The sequence below is a fragment of the Photinus pyralis genome, unplaced genomic scaffold, assembly GCF_008802855.1.
Source record: "Photinus pyralis isolate 1611_PpyrPB1 unplaced genomic scaffold, Ppyr1.3 Ppyr1.4_LG7, whole genome shotgun sequence".
NCBI lineage: Eukaryota > Metazoa > Arthropoda > Insecta > Coleoptera > Lampyridae > Photinus > Photinus pyralis.
In genome coordinates this window covers 32,195,562-32,205,167 of record NW_022170738.1, presented here as the reverse complement: position 1 = coordinate 32,205,167, position 9,606 = coordinate 32,195,562, and positions in this window count along the sequence as shown.

Genomic DNA, 9,606 nt, shown 5'->3' with positions numbered 1-9,606 from the left:
GTAGCAAGTGTTGGTGGTCTGAATTCGCGATCTTTAGTGATAAGTAGTTTTTTTAAGTGCGCGATCAGTTAACTTTGTGATATTTTCAGGATTATGACTAAGGTAAGTTGGTCGTCTGATGATGATAGGTCAACATTTTTACTTAATTTATTGTACCACCTTTCAAGTCAAACCGGTATGTGAAATCTTGTTCGGTTCTTTTGCACAGAATTAGTGACCACGGTCAATGTGCGTACAGTGCGTTTCACAACTCGACGCATATATAACCGTAGGTAGAAGTGAAAGTGTGTACAAATTTATCTCTTTCATAAGCCCTTAACGACAGATTTATTTATTAGTTGATCTAACTGATTTATTAAATGTTATGGAACGTGATACTTCCAATTAGGGCACTCTCGTCAAGGAAAGAATTATCTGATTAGTGAACGGAGGAAATTAATCGTTTAATTAACACGTTCAAGGAAAAATAAATATTTAATTAATAAAAGGTCTTTCCTTTCTGGAATTGCATGACCTCAACATTTGATAATCACGAAGTGTAGTAGGTACGTACACTGTTGCATTTCAGCATTTCCCATATCAATGATGAGTATCTAAAAAATATTTGTGTCAAACGATAATCTTGAGAAATCGGTTTTTGATAGTGCCCACATAATAAACAAATCTAAATGAAGGATGCCATTCACACGTGAGTCTACTTTCAAAATTTTGCATTTTCGTGATACAATAGCTGTCGTATACATATATGTTAATGTCTTTGATTTATGTCTAGAAATATTTGAAATTTATCAAAAAAATTGCATCAGCACATAATACGTGATTCGTGAATGGAAAGTTGCGAGATGATCCTGGATAAGATTGCCTCATTGGGCAATGTAGAAAAATGTATTGTTATAAAACTGGAGGAAACGGCGAAAAATCGAAAACAAACGTCATGAATCATTACTGATAAGCTTCGCAGTTAGTATTGCGATTCGATATAGGACAATTTACTTTACTGTAGCCCTTTTGGCGATGACGATTTGACGCAGCGGGCGGAAGCGGATATAATGCAGACAGTTTTTTGGTCTATTTGCAGTAAATTGAGTTTTATAAAAGTTTTCTGTTCCTTCTTTTGCAGAGCATGTTCTGGTATCATTTAGTTTTCGAACATCTACTTATACCAAAGCTTTGTCGATTTTGTTTATTTTTTTCCGATGTTACTTGAACAGATAAAAAATCTTTCTGGTTGCCATTATTTGAGCTGTACAAGACAGCGTTGAGAGATTTTCAATACAACGTTTCGCTTCGGAGAAATCATCATCAATATTATTCAATTCAGTATAGGTACATATTCAAAAAACCCTTAATTTACTCTATTAAAAATACTTATTTATCAATAAACACTACACGTAAGATTTTTTTAAATGAAGCGAAAACTGAATCCCCAAAAAATATAAAAGAAAACTACCTCCTTGTCAAGAGGTTTTTACATAAACACATGTTTACATAGTTAGGAAATATATGTAATAAACAATTGACAAAAATTGGAACCGTTCAGTACACAAATATCCACTTTATTATACTCGGACAATAAGAAATAAGAAAGACAATTTTCCACTTTGTCACTTCGGCCGAAATGTACATTCATTGCGAAAATCCTAAGATTTCAGAGTGATCGCATACCGATAATTCGGTGGGATTGCATCGAATTCGCTGGGATTGCGGGGAATTCGGTAGGATTTCAGATTTCAGGGAATTCTGGCAAACTTTTGCGAAAGTCAGAACGGGAATTCAACAAAACGTAGGTGATTTATTAAGTAGTAAACTAACCCAACATGTTTCTACATATCATAAAATGCAGAAAATACATATTGTTCAAATGTAAACAAAAATTCTTTTATGTGCTATGAGCAAAGTCGATAATACGCGAGTAAAGTTGTTTTATTTTAATTCTTTCACATCCTTTTAATTCATTAAACCCATTTCCCGGAAGTTGAAGAGGTCCGTAAAATATATTATACTCCTTATTCACTTCCTGGACGTTGGCAATTTTAGGCCATTTAAATGGGTCGGCTTTGGATATTAAAAACTTACTTCTCCATTTTGTTTTTGATAGGTTCCCTAAAACTTGCCCTATATACTACGTTCCCTAGTCCTAGTATACTACTTTAAATTCTGCACAAGATTTTGCACATTAATGCCGAGGGATTACTGTTAGAAAAAACACTTTTTTTTATGATACCTGAATCACAATCTCTGTTTTGAATTCTAAACTGTGTGCGAAATGGGGCTTTTATAACACAAGTACTTTAAAGGTTGCTTTGACTTGTACCCGCTTGTACCTATAATACTTTTTGCGCTTCCACCAAATAAGAAATTGACTTTCTTTACAAGCTTTTGATTCCCAGTCAAAACGGGTTAACTTTTTGAAAAAGGAACCTTAAAATATTGAGCACTTCTAATACAATGTTAATAAGCTGACCTCCTTGAATGCAAAAACGCGAATCCTCTAAAGTCTAATCTCAATTTAGACGTTACATTTTATTGCAAACAGAAAATTATTTTCTAGAAATAAATAAAAACTCGACGTCTAAATTGAGCTTAATTATCGTGTACACGTTACATTTTTTTAAAAAACAAGACTAAAAAAAATGTTTACTCAAAAAATGTAACGTCTAAATTGAGCTTATTTCTCGAAAAATAACTCCCCCCCACTTAATAACTTATTAATGTTTTGAACGCTTGCAAATGGCGATGTCTAATTTCTAATTGGTTAATGTCTTTTGTTATCACCAATCCAAAATGTTTTGAAAGCGACAGGCACTTCAAAAATTGTACATTCAGCAATTTCCCACACCCGGTTGTTTCGAGGGTTGTTTTATCGCGCTGAGCTACGAAATGAAATGTATCCCCGAGTGTATCCCTATTAAAAAGGATGTAATTTGAGCTATACTTCCGTAATCTTGAAGCCTAAAGTAATTAAAGAACAAATTGCATAAAAATGACTACGTACTTTAAATTTGTGGTCAGTGGCGTGTACTTCTGCATGGTCAAGGGGGGCATATTTTTTTAATGGCTTAGTAGTTTTCCGTACATATTACTAAAGAGTACACTTTTTTGGATATAGCAGCATAAATGGTGCGCACTTTCAGAAAATGTAATGAAAAATAGTGGTTGCTGTAATAAGTAAGCTAAAATAAACCCTTTATCATTCAGAATGGATACCATAAAAAGATTCTTTAAAAAGGTTGTTTTGAAGGCAAAATGTCCACCCTGTACGTATGGGTACACACGAGCGTACACATGTTTATTACCTTCAAGTTCATATATTATTTTCGAATTGTTTTAATTGATGGTTATACATTTATAAGCTCAGATATATGAATACACGTTTCTAATCCAGACCTACATTATCGCCTTGGTTGGCACTATGCGTAACATTTTATAGTAAAAAACAAAAGTTATGCTCAATCAGGGAACAAACCTCGGAACAAACCGTACTACAAACTGCTCTAGAATTAGCGAAAAAACACTAAGGTGTCCAATGACTACTGCTGATACAGTGTCAGAGCCAAAGCCAGAACGTGGTAGACCTCAGATAGATATCGATCGGGAAAGGGCGTTATAAGACGACAAAATATTTAATTTTTATTTGGAAAAACGTGACTCCAGAAAACCGAGGTAGCTTTAACCAATATCGAGGAACCATGGATATCGCGCAGGTGTCAAAGAATCTTCTGGAGCTGGGTAAAGACTAAAGAGTCATTATACTTGCCATTGGCAGGAAGGAGTAAATGCTCCATTGAAAAGTAAGGCTCAGCGAATGACCATGAATAAACAGCATTTAGAGAAACGGCTACAATATGCTTTGGAAGTGATCCTTGATAACATAGTTATTGTACTGGATCATGACACAATGTTGGATTTAGAAATCCAACAACTACGTGGGGCCAAGGTCACATGGTTAAACTAGTGAAAAAATCACTTGCCAGAGCAATTCGATATGCTCTGTCAGATGTTCAGGGCTTCAGTTCTGCAAATATCCCGCATCTACAATTACAAAAGACGGTCCAGCAGGAAGAAGTAAAACTTTTAAGGCTTCCAGTAGCTCATTGTGAGTTCAATTCAAAGCTGCAGAACTGAAAGCAACATTCAAAATTAAAGACATATTAGGACTCGACAAATCCACGTTAATTCCAAAAAGTGTTGGGCTTAATTTTGGTGAACATGCTAAGAAGGTAGAGAATATGTACTAAGAAAAGGAGAATTTAATAGAACCTTAGAACGACTTTAATGACGATCTCAAAGATGATATCAATAATTAATATTTTTAAGCTCAATAATAAACCAAAATTTTATGCAGTATTATATTATATTATGCCGCTTTATAAGAGCCATCGGACACAACGTGTAACCTATTCAGCTCCGCTCCAGCTGTTCCTACTATCTCGTTCCCTAGCATAACCTCTAGAGCCTTTAATCTTTATTAGTAAATATGTTTATGATAATATCGTTCTAATTTTTTTCGTAGTAGTACGCACAAAAATAGTTCATATCTCTTATACTAAGCGAATTTTTTTTTAAATTAATTAATCAAGACTCGTATTCGTGGAATTTCATTGTTAAAGAAACTTGCATTCGTTGAGATATTTCTTAGCAATATTTGACTATTAAATCACGTTTTATTTGATAGAAATCGGTTGAGTAGGCGAGACTCTCGCTTTGAAGTCTCTCGCGATCTCGACTCGACAGTCTTCTAAACCTTTGGACTTGGACTTTATTTTACTTTCGAACAGGATTAAGTAGTAAAAACTACTGAACTGAACTTTTAAAGTATATTCCATTGTTACAACCGAATAATTGAAAGCCGCCTTGCTATATTATCCCTAACTTAACCTTTGATACCCAACTTTTACAAAATAAATTTACACATAACCTTCATCTATGAACTATTACTTTGTTTAATCCAAAACCATGCAACAAATCTTTAAATAATTTAAGCTACGGAAGTTTCCACTTCTGTGTCTGAAGATCGAAATGATTCCCTATAAACGTGGAATTAAATTCAGGATACGTTTCAAAATAGTTTATTAGGTACTAACAAAAATTCGTCAGTTTTCTTTTTGTTTGTGTTGTAATACCTACTTAAATTCATACGTCCAAGATATCCCTTGCCAAACGCACTCTCATCACGTATTTCTTTTCGCTGATTTTTACATTTAGGGTTTTTTCACTTTCACATGACCTCAATGACAAATGCCTTGCTTTATAAATTATATGTATAATGTTGGGCCAACAGTCAGCGCTTTATTCTTGTTAACCATGTTGTTTGTGTTTAAATTAAACAAATTTTGGTACCTTTGAGAACGTATAGCTACCAAGGAAACGTATTGGTCCCTGACTTTGTTTGGCAAGAATCTTCCCCAAAACTGGAATTCCCTTTTAGTTTTGGGCATCACTGTTTTGAAATGAAAAAATTAAAACGAATTTTCCTTACTTATCATTGTTTGAGAAAATTACTTTTACTTCAAACGTTTACACGACTGACAACTATGACTACTTTATTCGTCGAAATACTCGGAAATCAGTTATTTATGAGTAGGTAGGTACAATTGTACAATTACACAGATCTAAAATTTTGCAAGATTATTAAAAGCGATAGGCAAGAACACTGTGTAGCGCAATAAAAAACAGTTCATAAAAATGGTAACTGCTCTTGCTATCTAAATCTAGTCATAATGTTAATGCTGGGTAATACATGTGATATGAAAAATTCCATAAGCGTAATTTCGCACATATGATCCGATAAAGGTTCGGCAAATATGTGTCACGGGCTTATTCATATGCCTTTTAATTAAACCAAATGTTAAAGTATACAGTTGTTATCAACAAAGCACAAGAAAAATGTGTGTGAACGCAAATGATGGATACCGATTGATGCAATAGCTTAAGGGTTATTGACAATTCAACTGAGATCGCGGTATAATATAAGCGAGTACTTTGGGAAATAATATTCGTTTAGCTCTAGAGTATATTACTCATTGAATTTAGCCAAATTTGGTTCAAGAAAATCGTCTTGTGGAAAACCGCTGATCTCATTCCCCATTCACTCTAAGACACAAGCAAACATTTTCAAAAGATATTAATTGAAAATGTTTTTATGAACATAAATCTTCCACGAAAACATCGGAATCACCATTAGTTATCTGAATGTGGACGTCATCATGTTTCTTTTTTAAAACGAGGAAGGTTTTCAAAACAGAAAATTTGCTGATGCATTTAATCCTCAAGGAGGTATAAAAAGTGCTTACTGGTATTGTTGCTCGTTTTGAAATTGGCCAGAATATTCTGGAACCTGATTTTCCGAAAACGTTTCGAGTTCAATGGAAGGAGGCTCGTAACAATTGAATACAGTTGGGGAAAGGAAAACCTCATGGGATTCGGCCAAATGCAACCTCGTTTGATTATTCCCAAAGCAGAATTAAGTGAAGGAGGGTCTGTAAACGTACGCCATTGAAATGTCAAGCTGTGAAATATCGACAAATATAGCCGACTCTTCTGTTGTCTGCTGTTGCGCCAAAAAATAAACAAGTATCAATACGTAAGATTCCTATATAAGATCTTTGCATTATATACGAATGCACGATGAATTTGCGAGCACATTTAGTTTATTCGATCTAAATCAGTTCTAAAAATATCACTACAAATATATTTCCAATCAAGATTGTCGCGAATTGTTACCCACCATTTAAATATCGCTATCGTCCTTGCGGTTAAATGCGTATTGTTAAGATCATTGACCCACGATTACACTTTACCCAAATTTTGATTTGCCTTTCGTGTTTGTCATTAATTCATTACTTGCGTCGAAAGGGGGGAATCTCGTTGTACGTGACCTACTTGAACGTTAGGTACTATTTTAAGTTGCCATAATTGGTTTGTTCGTGCCAAAATAACATAACGTCTTCTATTGTACCGTGAATTCATCAGTCAACAGTAAAAATCTTCTTCCTTCAGTAACAAACCTTACCCATTTTATGCAAATTTATTGCGCACCTGTGATATTAAAGTAATGACGCCAGAAGAATGGGCGTTTTTCAATGGAAATTGTGTGAAAATTCTATTTATTAACTTTAAAAACATAGTAATGAAATTCGGATATCCCCTCTTTAGCATAGAAACGGCACGGTTTATTCAATGCAGTCAGTGGAATTACAAGATATCACTACCTTGGTAACAAAAAGTTAAGTGCTGATCTGCTTTCATTGCCAGTAGAGTGTATGTTTTGTGAACGTTTGTGTTCAGATCTTCCATGTAAGTACCTGCCATGAAAGTAGGTGTTAGGGACGTAGCCAGAAGCAAGCACTAACAAATAGTCAGTTCAATGACTGAGAGCTTAAGGATATTAAGTTTCACAATTTTGTAAGGTTTCACTAAATTCAATACATAGAAATGCATTCAAAATGCTGAAATTTTCGTCTGTAGGTTATATAACTATCCTGGACAGTTGCCAAATAGTCCCAGTGTTTATATCACGTCTTAATCCTTGTCAAAAGTGTATGGAAATATGAAGAAAACTTAATTTATAGCCGAGACAGGCCACGCTCGTTGTTCGTTTGTGATGTAGTATATCATTTAGTATTCAAATGTAGGTAATTTGGTTACTATCACTTTCCGCCGAAGCCAATTTTCGTTATTTCGAAACGTTTAAAAACAACTCAGGTTAATGACTTTGGTTTTATAAATTAATGTAGATCAGAAGCGTGTTGGTAACGGTAACAGGAAAAAATTTGCAAAAAATTTTTCGATAGAACTACTTTTAGATGTGCACGTTTATTTTTAAAGCACTTTATCTTTCTTTTTGGCAAGGTCGACCTACTTGAATGAAGCTTTAATCGAATAGCCCAATTGTATAATATTTATGGACGAATACTCTTGTGAGCACTCCCACACTTTGTAACTAAGTTTATCACCAAAGTTTGTTTCAAGTGAGTGTTTTATGGGTTATAATTTAGAAATCCGTAAAGAAGGCTAATACAGAAAAAAATGAAAAGTGTGTTCCGGTATTGTGAAATAAGGGTGGTACGAGCATCAAAAGAAGATTGTGGTATTAGCCAAAGGCACTACTGAAATTTAACGTGGGAAATCCTCCATAAATATGTATTTGTAGCCAATTGCAACAAGTCAATTTCAAAATCCGTACACATTTTGAGTAATTGTACGATGTAAAACGGTGTATTCAATATGTAATTTGAAACCTCATAGAAATGGCTAAAAATACACTATAACCTTGATCAAATTACCCACAAGAGAATAAAAATTCAAGATGGGGCTCCCGTCATTGTGGATTTTTAGATTTCTCCGAGGATCTCTCTTGAAATCCCTTGTTGGCCACTTAATACTCAATGAGTCATCGTACCACATAACCGCAGATACATTGTTTACGTATAGATCTCATGTATATCATGTGTGTGTACGCATACAATGATTTTTTCTTAAAGAAATTACGGATTTGAAAGCATGTTGTCTAAAAACTGCATGAGTTTATTTTCATATTTTGGCGAAAGAGCTCTCCAGCGAAAATGACCGAATCAGTTTTTTACTGAAAACACGCTTGAATAAAAATTATCAGGATTATTTTGATGCACGAGTGTAATTTAGGGAAATATTTCCCGAACAAGCATTACTTGTCAAACTGACGTTACCTACTTATAAATTTGTCGGTGTATATTATGAAAGTGTCCAAAGGAGTTGCCAGTTGCCATGGATATTGACAGTGCAATTATCGCAGGGCTCTTTCGCCTTCTACAATGCAATTACCGCTGTAATTGAGCGATAATTGCACACCTCATATGGGATTTATTAGTTATTACATATGAGGGAAATATTCCCTATATCCACTTAAAAAACAAACGAGATCAATATTCCAATAATCGGCAAAGTAATGCAGATAATAAATCAATAAATCTGTCCTTTTTGATCAACAGTAGACATCCGACCATTTTTCTATTAGCTAATGATTTTAGATGCTGGTTTGAACTCTCTGTCACGTACATAATTAATTCGGCCGGAATTTCTAAAAGACTCACAGGTTGGCTATTTATAACACTTTGCAACCATTGACATTTATTCGCAGATGTGACGCTATAATATTTATACGGTTTTCTTTAGTTTTAATTTTTTTGTGTTTTTCTGTTAGACTTCCGAAATTATTTTTCCATTTATTCAGAGATATCGGTGATGTAATGTCCTTCCCGTTCTCTTCCTTCTACTCACGTATGTGTTTATTTTTTTTTGCCACGCTTCAGTTTTATTTTGAACAATTCTTGTCCTAAATTTAAATTTTATCTCCATCTTATTTTGTTTCTAACATTTTGAGATGTTTTTGCTTGCATGTATTATTCTACTTCTTAGTCCCACCAGTAGGTATTGTTGTGTAAAGTAAACAACATCATGTAGAGGCGATTTCGGTCTAAACACCAAAAATAATGACGGGACATATACAGGGTGGTGACTTGCGTAACGCATCATGGGGATTACAATGTAAAATTCATAACATACGACTATTGGCTCCCCAAATTATTTTAGAGCAAAAATGTATTAGTTTTTTGTAGAAAAATTTTT